Source organism: Ranitomeya imitator, chromosome 6, assembly GCF_032444005.1.
Source record: "Ranitomeya imitator isolate aRanImi1 chromosome 6, aRanImi1.pri, whole genome shotgun sequence".
NCBI lineage: Eukaryota > Metazoa > Chordata > Amphibia > Anura > Dendrobatidae > Ranitomeya > Ranitomeya imitator.
Genome location: NC_091287.1, coordinates 236,841,666 through 236,857,589, shown reverse-complemented (window position 1 = coordinate 236,857,589; position 15,924 = coordinate 236,841,666).

Here is a 15,924-nt window from a genome sequence, read left to right as displayed (position 1 = left end):
TTAAAAAATTCTACAAAGCACTTGTTGGTTAAAAATGCTCAAAACACCCATAGTCGAATTTTCTTTAGAGATCTAATGTCTAAAATGTGGTTGCCTGTGGGGAATTTCTCCTGCTTAGGCATTTTAGAAGCTATGGAAATGAAACTTAACATTCACAATCTATTCCAAACTTGCAATCCAAACCTTTACCATGTGTCCAAACATTATCTTCTGATCATATATGGAGCATGAAATTGAGCAGCAAGCTAAATGATCCATCTTTTTCTTTTACCCCTTCTGAAAATTATTGGTTTGGCTCTAAAATGACTTTTCACTGGAGCAAATTTAATTTTTCATTTCCTTGTATAGAGTTCTGCTAAGAACTTATGGTGATAAAATGATTAACACAAATTTAAATTAATTCCTCTAGTGGTCTAATGTACAAAAATGTGGTCACTTGTGGAAGTTTCTGCTGCTTTGGTACCTCAGGGGCTCGGCAAATGTGACATGGTGTCAGCAATCTTCTCTAGCCAAATTTACACTCCACAAACTAGACATAAGGAGTTTTGCCAAATGTTAAATTAGCCTTCTTACGGATTTTCCTGGGAATTTCCACTTGTAGGATAGTTATTCTCTTAAAATTCAATTTCCCTTATCAAGCTCTGTGATTTCTTCAGCCCCAAATATAAGATGTAAAAAATAAATAATCGTATACCTAATTCATCACACACCTTTCCAGCCGCCTCCACTGGTCCCTCTCTGCTATCCAGTTTTCTACATCTATTTTGTACCACTACAGGCCGTTATTTTGACCTTGAGTAGGTCCTGAAGTATGCACAGTAAATTCCAGGGGCCTGCTCATGGCCGAAAGTACCGGTCTATAGTGAACAGTGAGCCAGAGATGCAGTGCAATGGAGGAGCGGAAGGTGGGCATGGAACAGCAGAGACGGCTCCAGAGGTATGCGGCTGCTAAATGTTAAAAATAAAAACATACCTCTTTGCTAACCATTTCTATTGTCCCCTCTGTGTCCTGAATCTACTTTTGCAATTTACTTTAGGCACTGGCTTCCAGCAGCAAATAGGCTTTGGAGCATGCATATTGAACTCAGCCTCAGCATATTGAAATGGGAAAGCCTCAGCCCAGAGTAAAGACTAGATTGGAGATTCGATTTAACAGAGGTGCCACAGACCAGATATTGAGCAGTGAGCAGCTGGGGTGATCAGAAACATGAGCTGTAAAGTGAGTATATATTTTTTTCTTTTTAACCTTTTGCTGCTCTTCTGCTTTTCAGCAAGACGGTGGCTGCAGCTAGATTTTTGTAAAATTTGACTTGAATTAATTTCTACTTTTAGTGCTTCTTCCGTTTCAAGCCTCAATTGCTGCGAACAACAATTTTTACAACATATAGGATACTGCTATGTTCGGAAGAATTTGTTAATTATTTGTTAATTTGTTAATTTGCAAAACCGAATTTTTGCCTGTAGGACATTATTGCAAGAGAGCTTGGCTGAGTAGATTACACAAGAAGGAAAACACACAGCAAGTCAGCAGGATCTAGGAGCAACATGGCAGATGTGACAACCTACATGGTGAGCTGCAGCATGTGCTACATGTTCACAGATCGACCAGAAGAAGAATCAAATTTCACCTGTCAGAAGTGTAGACTAGTGGCCCTTTTAGAAGAAAAGGTGCGGGGTCTGGAAGAAAGAATAGCAACTTTGAAACTCATCAAAGAGAATGAAGACTTTCTAGACAGAACAGAAGCATCTCTACTGATCACAGAAGGTGAAAAAAGTGTCAGAGAACCTCCAAAAGCAGATGAGTGGAAGCATGTGACCAAAAGAAGCAAGAAGACCATGGAGAAATCACCAACCACACAACTGAAGAACCGATATCAAATCTTTGTAGAGGATGAAGATGGCACACCTAAGGATGAAGCAATACCAGCAAGCAAAAAAGAAAAGGGCACACAGCAACAAGTGACAGCAAAAAGTACAGCCAAGAAGCAACGAAGAGTGGTGGTGGTGGGAGACTCACTACTGAGAGGCACAGAAGCAGCCATCTGCAGACCAGACATAACTGCAAGAGAAGTATGCTGCCTTCCAGGTGCGATGATCAAGGATGTGACCGATAGGATACCAAAGCTCTTCAGCTCCAAGGACGTCCACCCATTTCTTCTGATACATGTTGGCACCAATGACACGGCAAGGAAGGACCTACCGACAATCTGCAAAGACTTTGAAGAGTTGGGGAAGAAAGTAAAGGAACTGGATGCACAGGTAGTTTTTTCTTCTATCCTTCCAGTAGACGGGCATGGCACCAGGAGATGGAACAGGATCCTTGATGCAAACAACTGGCTAAGACGATGGTGCAGACAACAAGGATTCGGATTCCTGGACCACGGTGTGAATTACTTGTACGATGGACTCCTCGCCAGAGACGGACTACACCTCAACAAACCTGGGAAACACACATTCGCCAGAAGACTCGCTACACTCATCAGGAGGGCGTTAAACTAGAAGAAGAGGGGACGGGAAGAAAAACATTAGACTTGAACAAAGAAGACCCAGGAAAACATACTCAGAAGGGAGGTAAGAATATTTCTAAAACAATCCACAACGAGGAGATTGGAACAAAATAAAATCCTCTAAACTGCATGCTCGCAAACGCCAGAAGCCTGACAAACAAGATGGAAGAACTAGAAGCAGAAATATCTACAGGTAACTTTGACATAGTGGGAATAACCGAGACATGGTTAGATGAAAGCTATGACTGGGCAGTTAACTTACAGGGTTACAGTCTGTTTAGAAAGGATTGTAAAAATCGGAGAGGAGGAGGGGGTTGTCTCTATGTAAAGTCTTGTCTAAAGTCCTCTTTAAGGGAGGATATTAGCGAAGGAAATGAGGATGTCGAGTCCATATGGGTCGAAATTCATGGAGGGAAAAATGGTAACAAAATTCTCATTGGGGTCTGTTACAAACCCCCAAATATAACAGAAACCATGGAAAGTCTACTTCTAAAGCAGATAGATGAAGCTGCAACCCATAATGAGGTCCTGGTTATGGGGGACTTTAACTACCCGGATATTAACTGGGAAACAGAAACCTGTGAAACCCATAAAGGCAACAGGTTTCTGCTAATAACCAAGAAAAATTATCTTTCACAATTGGTGCAGAATCCAACCAGAGGAGCAGCACTTTTAGACCTAATACTATCTAATAGACCTGACAGAATAACAAATCTGCAGGTGGTTGGGCATCTAGGAAATTGCGACCACAATATTGTACAGTTTCACCTGTCTTTCACTAGGGGGACTTGTCAGGGAGTCACAAAAACACTGAACTTTAGGAAGGCAAAGTTTGACCAGCTTAGAGATGCCCTTAATCTGGTAGACTGGGACAATATCCTCAGAAATAAGAATACAGATAATAAATGGGAAATGTTTAAGAACATCCTAAGGCAGTGTAAGTGGTTTATACCTTGTGGGAATAAACGGACTAGAAATAGGAAAAACCCAATGTGGCTAAACAAAGAAGTAAGACAGGCAATTAACTGTAAAAAGAAACTATATTTGCACTACTAAAGCAGGATGGCACCATTGAAGCTCTAAAAAACTATAGGGAGAAAAATACTTTATCTAAAAAACTAATTAAAGCTGCCAAAAAGGAAACAGAGAAGCACATTGCTAAGGAGAGTAAAACTAATCCCAAACTGTTCTTCAACTATATCAATAGTAAAAGAATAAAAACTGAAAATGTAGGCCCCTTAAAAAATAGTGAGGAAAGAATGGTTGTAGATGACGAGGAAAAAGCTAACATATTAAACACCTTCTTCTCCACGGTATTCACGGTGGAAAATGAAATGCTAGGTGAAATCCCAAGAAACAATGAAAACCCTATATTAAGGGTCACCAATCTAACCCAAGAAGAGGTGCGAAACCGGCTAAATAAGATTAAAATAGATAAATCTCCGGGTCCGGATGGCATACACCCACGAGTACTAAGAGAACTAAGTAATGTAATAGATAAACCATTATTTCTTATTTTTAGGGACTCTATAGCGACAGGGTCTGTTCCGCAGGACTGGCGCATAGCAAATGTGGTGCCAATATTCAAAAAGGGCTCTAAAAGTGAACCTGGAAATTATAGGCCAGTAAGTCTAACTTCTATTGTTGGTAAAATATTTGAAGGGTTTCTGAGGGATGTTATTCTGGATTATCTCAATGAGAATAACTGTTTAACTCCATATCAGCATGGGTTTATGAGAAATCGCTCCTGTCAAACCAATCTAATCAGTTTTTATGAAGAGGTAAGCTATAGGCTGGACCACGGTGAGTCATTGGACGTGGTATATCTCGATTTTTCCAAAGCGTTTGATACCGTGCCGCACAAGAGGTTGGTACACAAAAAGAGAATGCTTGGTCTGGGGGAAAATGTGTGTAAATGGGTTAGTAACTGGCTTAGTGATAGAAAGCAGAGGGTGGTTATAAATGGTATAGTCTCTAACTGGGTCGCTGTGACCAGTGGGGTACCGCAGGGGTCGGTATTGGGACCTGTTCTCTTCAACATATTCATTAATGATCTGGTAGAAGGTTTACACAGTAAAATATCGATATTTGCCGATGATATAAAACTATGTAAAGCAGTTAATACAAGAGAAGATAGTATTCTGCTACAGATGGATCTGGATAAGTTGGAAACTTGGGCTGAAAGGTGGCAGATGAGGTTTAACAATGATAAATGTAAGGTTATACACATGGGAAGAAGGAATCAATATCACCATTACACACTGAATGGGAAACCACTGGGTAAATCTGACAGGGAGAAGGACTTGGGGATCCTAGTTAATGATAAACTTACCTGGAGCAGCCAGTGCCAGGCAGCAGCTGCCAAGGCAAACAGGATCATGGGGTGCATTAAAAGAGGTCTGGATACACATGATGAGAGCATTATACTGCCTCTGTACAAATCCCTAGTTAGACCGCACATGGAGTACTGTGTCCAGTTTTGGGCACCGGTGCTCAGGAAGGATATAATGGAACTAGAGAGAGTACAAAGGAGGGCAACAAAATTAATAAAGGGGATGGGAGAACTACAATACCCAGATAGATTAGCGAAATTAGGATTATTTAGTCTAGAAAAAAGACGACTGAGGGGCGATCTAATAACCATGTATAAGTATATAAGGGGACAATACAAATATCTCGCTGAGGATCTGTTTATACCAAGGAAGGTGACGGGCACAAGGGGGCATTCTTTGCGTCTGGAGGAGAGAAGGTTTTTCCACCAACATAGAAGAGGATTCTTTACTGTTAGGGCAGTGAGAATCTGGAATTGCTTGCCCGAGGAGGTGGTGATGGCGAACTCAGTCGAGGGGTTCAAGAGAGGCCTGGATGTCTTCCTGGAGCAGAACAATATTGTATCATACAATTAGGTTCTGTAGAAGGACGTAGATCTGGGGATTTAGTATGATGGAATATAGGCTGAACTGGATGGACAAATGTCTTTTTTCAGCCTTACTAACTATGTTACTATGTTACTATGTTAATATATGTGTTGGGCATGGAGATTCTTCCACTGCACAGGCAGTCTCCCATTCTTTTCTGACTGCAGTGGATGCTGCTTAGCAAAGATGTCAGTCTTGGAGTCTTGCTCGGACTCAGTCTGTGAGCATGGTTGCCGCTGCCTCTCCAGGTTCAGCTATGGTAACTAATTAGTGACTGCAGCGAGCGATCTCTTCTGAGACTAAGTCCAGATTTCGCTCTACTGGGCATGCTCGTGAGGTGAATTCTCTTTGGTCATCGGCTGTCACATGTTCAGGTCCTGGTCCGGTTCCAGATTGGCCCAGGAGCAAGGTCCTGTCTGATTGACAAAACCTATAAAAGGATTTTTGGCAATGTCTGTCGGTGTGCTGAAATCATTTATGTTCTGTGTGTGTGAGGAATCTAACGGTACTGCAGACTTGGTTGTATGTGCTCAGGGCAGGCCTAGTGCCTTTAGAATTCAGGCTCCTCCGGAGAGGAGATTGTGTGTACGAATTCATGGCTGGCATTAGGCCTTTAGAATTCTGGTTTCTCCGGAGTGGAGTTCTATGTGAGCTTGGAGACCATTACCGGTTCCCCTGCCCCAGTGGGCTTGCATATGCCTGTGAAGCTAACAGGGTTCGCGTCTAGCACCATTATCACTCTGCAACTCTGTGCCTATAAACACAGCTCTACTGCAGAGTTTCTTTCCCGCCGCTGTGTACGATTGGCACAGCCATGTGCTTCTTCACTGAGTGACGTTTAACTCAGTGAGAGTCAGTTACGCTCGCTGCTTGTTTCATCATTGTCCTCTCTTAGCTGCAGCGTACCATCTCTGCACTGTGGACCCCGGGTGGCGAACGCACTTTATTATCATATCTTATTAAGTGCGTCCTGCTGACCCTAACATTATGTGCATGTCCAATTACTCCTATTGCCTCTTTTGAAAATGAAAAACATTGTTTTAGTTAAAAAAAATAAAAATAATTTTTTTGTTCCACTTTGCCTTAATTTCTGTGTAGCACCTAAAGACTGAACACATTTCCTAACAGCAGTTTTGAATAACTTGTGTGGTGGAGTTTTTAAAATATTGTCACTTTTGCATAGGCTCCTCAAAGTTACTTCAATGTGAAAAGGTTTGTAAAAGAAAATTGCAAATTTCCTTGAAAAAAAATTAAAAATCAATGTTATATTTTAACCTTTCTAACATTCTAGCAAAAAGAAACTATGTTTGACAAATGACGCTGACCTAAAAAAGATATACAGTAAAAATAATTTATAAGTATCCAAAATGTGAAAATTGCAATTTATTCTAAATTTCAACAAATTTAGGATGTTTTCATACAAAAGCAAAAAATGAAACATATCAACCTAAATGTATCATTAACATAAAGTATAATATATAAAACGAAGAAAGATTCTTTGAATCAATGAAATAGGTTCAAGCATGCCAGATTTATTACCACATGTGTTTTTGCTGCGTTTTTTTCTGCAGGTAAAACCTACTCTCTTGGCAGTAAAGAAGCTGCTTACAAAAATTTTGCTGCGTTTTTGCAGCATTTTAATGTCTCTTGTGCACGCTGATAAAGTTTAGTGCCTCCAAAAAAACATGATGCAGCTTTCTTAGGTTTCTGCGCCAAAAACGCAGCAAAACTATTTTTGGTTTTTGCACTTACTTATTGATTACTATGGGTGAAAAAATGCTGCAAAAGTGCTGCACAAAAGCGCTGAAAAAAAGTGACATGCTACAGCTTGCAAAAAACGCTGCCGTTTTCCAATTCAGTCGGGAACAAAAAAAAAAACAATCTGTGTGCATGAGTTTTCTGAAATCTCATAGCTTTTGCTGATACTGTAAAAAGCAGCAGAAAATTTTCATTTAAAAAGCACGGCAAAAGCAAAACGTTAGAACAAAGCCTTAAGGCTTCTTCACTAAAGAGTTAAATAGAGAGCAAGCATGACCCAGATTATAGCTAATTTTTCTGATGTGACACACTACTTTAAGTATTTGTACAATAGACAAAGATTTGTTACAATAAAGGCCTAGCCTGTCGTTATGAAAATAATTATTAAGATTAAATTTGTCGTAAAGAAACACATAGTGTGACATTTATATTGGAGCAAAATAAGGCAGTAAGCGTCTTCCATAAAGAACACTAGCTTCTGTATATTTTGACGTGAAGGAACAACATATTATTTTAGTGAGAACCTATAAATAGGGTGATCTTTTTCCCACACAAAATTACAACTAATTAAACATTGCAACTCATATTTCTGAGGAAAGAGTAACTAATATCTCTGTGGGAAAGAAGATGATGTGTGTCAAAGTTAAGGAGAAAAAAATGTTGTCAGTTTTCCCAGCTACAAGTAATTCGCCATTAACTGACAAGAGTCTTATCTGATGTCCTGTTCATGCCTTTCTTCACATTGCTAATAAATTAAACCATCCACTGTACAATCAGTAAAGGCTGTATTCACCACCACGCATATAATAAAGGGCGAATATTTAAAATTACTAAGGCAATTTAAAAAAAAATGTAATTAAGAACATACAGGAATGCTAAATATCTTTGTACCGTGTTAGCCACGTTTAGAATTGAGAGTCTTCAGTGGTTGATACCTTTTAATGGCTAACTACCTGTCCCATATCTATCTATCTATCTATCTATCTATCTATCTATCTATCTATCCATTCAATATGAAGTTTGGTTCATGAACATTAATTATTGTTAAACATTAGACATTTTACTACCTTGGCATCTTTACGTCTTTGCCTTTAAAGCAAAGATGTGAATGTCTCAATGTCTCTGTGTATTTTATCCCTCGATTTCTGCACTGTAGTTAGTGTTTAAGAAACTAATCTTCCTTAATGCAAAGCAAATATCAAGGAGTTCATATCCTTTTTCCAATGACCTTTTCTCAATTTGTTATAGTTGATTTAAGTACCTTAATAAGTATTGATTGAATCATTTATTTACAATAAAATTCTAGACTATTTTTAAAAGGCTTATAAAGGAAGGGAAAATATTATTGCGACAGAACGCAAAGCTTATTGTTTGTGACCTCCACCTTGATTTTTGAAAGTTCACTGCTGTGTGCTAGTGTAATTGTATAGGTTTCCCATGGAAGTAAAAAGTGTATTAAAATGGTTATACAATGACAATAACAAGATAAGCAGGCAACACAGAAAGCTCACATTTGTCACTTACCTAAATTGATATGTCGCTAATACATTTTGGTGATTTAGGTTGCTCTTTACATATTAAATATATTTGTAAATATTAAAGATGACAAATGATATACGAAGCAGATACCACAGCATTTTATCACTAACCATATACGCAAAACTATTTTCGTTTTGCATTATTAAAGTCACACAGATGCTTACATTTTTTCATTTTTTTAAATTTTTTTCCTAATCCTAACACCTCTCAAGAGCTGACTGTTCACTTGCGGCCACTTCTTATGTCACCCAGGGGTGTTCTCTAGATTTCTCCTTAGAACATCCCCTCTATTTGTAAATGTTGGTAAAAAAAGGCCTTTTTCAGTGTAATAACTTTTATTGGCTGCTCAGGTGCAAGAGTATGTGGAATTGAGCTATTATGCTTGCCCTAGACATGTTTGGTAGACATTTTAAGTAAGGAATGCAAAAAAAAACCAGCAGTTTCTAGATATAACATTTTAATTTAAAAATGATTCTAGTTGAAAACATGTTTTTTGTATAATATAACAATGCAATTCAATATAAAATTTTTGCCAACATTTTCAAAGAGAGTGTAAAATTTTTCTTAAGTTATATATTTTGTAACTTATTTGATCTAGTACAGTTTAATACATTTACTGGAGCTTACATACATTCTATATTATGTGAGTTAGGCCGGTGTCACGCTTATGAGTGCAATGCGAGAAACCCGCACGAGTCTCCCGCATCAATACCCGACACAGCCACCGGCACTCGGGACCGGAGCATTCAGCTACATAGAAATACATGCAGCCGCACACTCCGGTCCGAGTGACACTGGCTGTGTCGGGTATTGATGCGAGAGACTCGCGCGAGTTTCTCGCATTGCACTCGCAAGTGTGATACCGGCCTTACAAAAAGTCAGTAATTTCTACCTGTGAAATAAAGATGTTAAAATACCACTCAAGCATTTTTTTAATTTTACCGTTAGATTGGTGCTTCTAATCTAATGTACTTGACCCTATTCTTATACTTACCAACCACCGTCTTCACCTTTTATCACCTCCACTCCCATCAGTCTCCATCAGTTTGTTACCTGGTGAATTACTCCATAGCTCTCAAAGACTTGCATCGAGAGCTTGTGATGTAGCTTCTGACTTTCAGACAGTCAGAAATTGTGGTGTCAAGATGGCGCCATGAGATTGGAGCAGTACCGAAAAAGGTGAAAGCACTGAAGGATGAGTATAAGACCAGGGGCTTTGGAGAGATCGTAAAATAGAAGCACCACTCCAGCATTGAAAAAACAAACAAACACTGAAGTAGTGTTTTAAAGAGAACCCATACTAATTGCTCCCATTCTATTACATACTTTTGTTTTTTTTAATACTAAAGCTGAATTAAGCTTTTTCATATATGTAGGTTGTTCCATTCCACTGTTTTTTATGAAGAAATTGACAACTAGGCTTTGGATCGTGTCAGGGTGATGCTGTCCAATCAGTGCTGGCATAGTCAGAGTGAATAGAAACACATCTTTTTGACACATGCAATGGTAACACCCAGTGCCTGTTTAATTAGGAATATTTGGAAGGAATAATGGAAAATTGGCACAACAGCAAATTATAACAAAAGATGCAAAAAAAATTTAGCAGAGGAATTTTTTTTATTACAAAGATAGACAAGTCTGGAGGATGCTTTAAATAATATGCCAAACAACAATTTCAACTTTTAGAGGCAAATAAAGTAGAATTAGATGCATGAAATTAATCACCCAGCTGTCATTTTATTACTCTAGCAGCACAACTCATTTCTGCAGACTGTGTTAACCTTACTGGTGATCTACTGTGAATACATGAAGCTGGACTCAACTCTCACAAAAAAAGTCAAGAAATTTCTTTTGAATGCATGAAGCTGACCTGCTTAAACATGTGATTGGCCCATGAATCCTTGGGTTATTTTTTTCTCTTTTGTTCTGACTCCCACTGTCGCTGACCATGTTATCAATGAAAAGCATTGACGATTTTGAAAATCTCCCATGAGGTGGCCATTTTAATAAACTACGCACAGCAGTCACCTGTCACCGGCCTGTCTGTTAGAGAGTGTGAGGGAAAATTTATCTCGGCTGGACAATATGTAACACCACTTTTCACAAGGGCCTGGACTAATTTAACTCTGCAGTTTACTGAATTAACAAGGCTGGTCTTCAAACCTTTTGACATAAGAGCATTTTGTTCTTTTATTTTACGTCTTTTTTCCACCCTCTCAGAGTACCCTGTGTAATCCTTCTGAGGGCTCTATAACCAGGACATTTTGCTTACTCCAAAATCAGGGGCTTAGCCTTAATTTCTTATACAGTGAAGCGTCTTTGCTGCCGCTTTCCACATCATTCGTTTCTACTCCCACAATTCCGACCTGTTTTTAAGGACAGAGATAAATATACGATATATGTGATTACCATAAATGCCTGTTATTAGAAAATCCGGTGGCACTGTGTGAGAGCCTAATAAATATTTGTCACCAAGATTTGAAGAAATCATGAGAGATGAGATGGGACAAAACAGTGATGGTTCTGTACAGCTTCCTGTTTAATTCAAATTTATCTAGCTTATAGATTATAATATTAATCAACTGTTTCCTTAAGGCAAGGAAGCACAAAAAAGCATAGGAACGTATTATGTGACACAAAGCTCAAGCCTGCCTCATTCTCATAAACTAGCACATTGTTTATATTCCTCTTATCTTTGCCGGAATGCAATCTCATTCTTCATTTAACTACTTATTATGCGTTCTTTAAAATGAAAGCATATGTATTCCATTAGTGACTGACAATTGGATAAAAATTAAGTTGTACTATGATATTGCTATACACACACAAGGTGCAAATAACCTAGTTTGAATAATCACAGCCGGTGTCCTGTTAAATTATTTTCTACTCCCTATAACAGACCCTTTGATGTGATAATATTAATTCCCTTGGTGATGGGGAAAGAGAGAGAAAAAAAACCCAGGAAAAACGGAAATTAAATGAGTAATGCAATGTCAGTCAATCTTTTAAAACCAAGACCTTATTAACTGCTAATCATATTGTCATTTTGTCACTCAAGGTAATGAATATGAAAAAAAAATGCAAAGAGGTACATTCTATGGCAGGGGTATATTAGGAGTGTTAAATGAGAAGAGTTCTGCAAATATTATATTAATGATGGTTCCAGGGCAGCATTTAAGTAGCTTAAGAGAGCATGTCAGGTCTGGTGCTGTACAAAATTTTACATTTCTATTTTGATTGTTTGATTGATGTAGTTCATAGAGACATGCCCAATAAAAGATAAGAGACATTTCAGCTGGCAAATATCTGTGCAATCAAATGAAAAAGGTGATAATCAGTTGTTTTCTTTCCGTGATTAAAAAGTGATGACTCTTCAGTGTTAAAAAAAAAAACAGTTTTGTCACCACAACACAAAAGACCAGACAAAAGGGACTCTCTTGTTGCACTACTGTAAGAGCCACGTGGTATATGTTTTTGATAGTTTTTCACAGTTGGTATAAAATGTGTTGTTACTAATTACTTAATTATTTAGTTGTAAACCTGCAAGAAAATCAACTATATTAATTGCACGGCCTCAGGCGGCCATTTCTCTGAAGCTCACAGCCTCAGCAAAATGGTGCTGGAAGTGGCACATGCGCAGATTGAGATTGTGGCTGGGCTCAGCTGCCAAAGTGCACATGGGCCACCTCCAGCAGCCCACGGCTTCAGGAAAATGGCCACTGGGAAACTATTAATGCACTCTGCTCTGCTCACTGCCGACACTGGGCCGCAGCATGGTCAGACTTCTGTCACAGCTGCCTTCCTGAGGAATGGACCCTGCTCAACCACAGCCGCAACCTCCCAATAAGCCTGCATTCGTACTATAAGATGCATCCTCCATTTTCCATCCAAATTTTTTTGGGAAAAGTGCATCTTATCGTCTGAAAAATATGGTATGTAATGTAGTGTGAGTATGCTAATGTACTCAATTACTGCAATTGTCTTTGGTGTCTCACATTTTTCTGCTCCTCTTTTCTGTGACATCACCCCTCTGCATATTTTCCAGGTCACACTGCGCTCTGTGTGACTCAAAAGTAGCTTTTACATTGAAATTCTATGGACCAGCATAATAATGATCTATAGACTTCCAGCTCACACAGAGTATTAAGTGAGCTGGTTAGTCGTAATTGCAGTGACATCACTCAGAAGTGGAGAAGAACGCTGCTGAATGCCAAATCGAGCAGTGGAAGGTAAGTATATTAACACACTCAGACTACATTGCATGCATATACAGTATATCACAACAGTGAGTACACCCCTCACATTTTTGTAAATATTTTACGGTGGCGCAGTGGTTAGCACTACAGCCTTGCAGCGCTGGAGTCCTGGGTTCTAATCCCACTCAGGACAACATCTGCAAAGCGTTTGTATGTTCTCTCCGTGTTTGCGTGGGTTTCCTCCCACATTTCAAAGACATACTGATAGGGAATTTAGATTGTGAGCCCCATCGGGGACAGCGATGATAATGTGTGCAAACTGTAAAGCGCTGCGGAATATGTTAGCGCTATATAAAAATAAAGATTATTATTATTATTATTATAATAATAAAGATTATTATTTTATCTTTTCATGGGACAACACTGAATATATGATACTTTGATACAATGAAAAGTAATCAGTGTACAGCTTATACAGTAGTGAAAATTTGGTTTCCCTTCTAAATAACTCAACACACAGACATTAATGTTTCATCCGCTGGCAGCAAAGCTGAGTACACCCATAAGTAAAAATGGCCAAATTATACTCAAAGAGTCAATATTTTGTGTGGCTACAATTATTTAAAAGCACTGCCTTAACTCTCTTGGAGATCACTAGAGCTTCACAAGTTGCCACTGGAATCTTCTTCTAGTCCTCCATGATGACCTCACAGAGCTTATAGATAATGGAGACCTTGTGCTCCTCCACCTCGAATTTGAGGATGCCCCATAGATGCTCAATAGGGTTTAGGTCAGGAGACATGTTTGGCCAGTCCAGCAGCTTTACTCTCAGTGTCTTTAGCAAGGCAGTGTTCATCTTGGAGGTGTGCTTGGGGTATTATCATGTTGGAATACTGCCCTGCAGCCCAATTTCTAAAGGAAGGTGATCATGCTCTGTTTCAGTATGCCACAGTACATGTTGGCATTCATGGTTCCCTCAAAGAACTTGAACTGTAGCTTCCCACTGCTGGCAACACTCATGAAGCCCCAAATCATAAAACTCCCACCACCATGCTTGACTGTAGGCAAGACACAAATGGCTTTGTACTCCTCATCAAATAAGTTTATCTTTGTCTTGTCAGACCACAGCACATGGTTCCAGTAAGCCATTGTCCTTAGTCTGCTTTCCTGTCAAAAATGAAGGCTATCTCTACTATATAACAATGATTTTTTATGCAAAGGGAAGCAATTTTAAATGATTTTACGAGTCCTTTTTGGTTATAAAAAATAAAAATGTAACAAATTTTTAAAAATAGACATTTATTATTAATTATTTTTCTTTGCATTTTTCCTTATATAAAATATAAAAATGACAGAAAAATCAAGCCTATGCATCTTGAAAAAAAGAGGGAAAAATTATTTGAATATCTGAGCAAGAATGTTATTTTAGATCTGTTAAATTCCCATGTTCAATTAAACCTAAAAATGTGCCTGGCATTGAACTGGTTATACACAACTACCAAGATCATATCTACTGTTATTTTTCATAACATATTTTAAATGTTAAGTATCCATGACTACACATATAAATGCACAATAAACCTGAATATTACATCATTCTCTAGTGTACTGCTGTACATGCAGTATATTATGCAGTGTAAGCCATTATAACAATGACTTAGGACGTCATTCTGGCTCGATAACATTTGCCTTTCTAGAAAAGGGTCCTACCACACATAAGGTCTTTGTGCTGCACACTGCGCTAATCATCTTTTAAAAGGTGAATCAAATACATGATTTGTCTTTGCTGAATACTAGCATTTAATGGATGACTGGTTTTTAGCATGGCCTACAGCTTCTTATTTATGTCTTAAGGTCTAATCACATCCTGGCCTTCTTGTAAAGGTTGAAATGTTGTTTCCCTGCCTATCGAAATCTCACATTTAAATCCATAAACTCATGATGACTTTGTGTCCTCTCAGTATAGCAATGGAAGGAGCATTAGATCTTTTGGACTGCTTTGCATTAATAAAGTCAGTGAATGAGACGTCTTAAAGTACATTTGCATTAATCATCGTTTCTGTTGTGTGTGTGTCCTCTGCGTGTCACAGCACTTCATTAACTTCTAACTTCATTACCGGCTAGGTTAGAGAAAAGATATACCACAAATGTACGGCCTGCTTTCAGATGTTTTGACCTTCATGCTCTATGATTTATTAGTGTAATATTGTATGGAATAATATCATATAAACATAACATATTTATCAAAAGTGTCTCCTCTGTAAAAATTCTTCACCATCAAAAAAGGCTCAAACACAGTTTGTGAGTAAAGCATTGTGATCTCAATTATCACATTTATTGGAAAGTATTTAAAACGCTCAACCTTTTTATTAACACCAATAAAACCGGCTAGGAAGCCCAGGTTTACCGCTAGGTCAATATGCCATGAAACATTGCATTGTCATACGTGATTATGTACTGAGAAAAATATATTCTGGTATTCATATATATAAATATACAGCATGTGATCTTTATGAAATGCACATACTGAAATCAACCTATTAGCATTAACATTTTATAACACATATGCTAATTGCTTTGACAATCTGTAAATCTTCAAAATTATTCTCAGTCGTCTAAAACACAAATTGAATTGAAAATCACACTGATTGTCTATATAGTCTTCTATGTATATATAAATGTCACCGTCTTTTTACACACATTATCATTGCTGTCCCCATAGAAGCTCTCAATCTAAAATCCCTATCAGTATGTCTTTGGAGTATTGGAAGATACTAGAGTACCCGGAGGAAACCCCAAGAAACATGGGGAGGACAGTCAAACTCCTTGTAAGTGTTATCCTTGGTAGGATTTGAACCTAGAACCCTAGGTCTGCAAAGCAATAGTTCTAATCACTGAGCCAGATAGCCCACATTTTTCACAAATTTTAGCAAATTATTAATAAAGTTTATCAAACACTTTGTGAGCAAAAATCTGACACTCTGGCTCCGATCAGGAACATGCGTT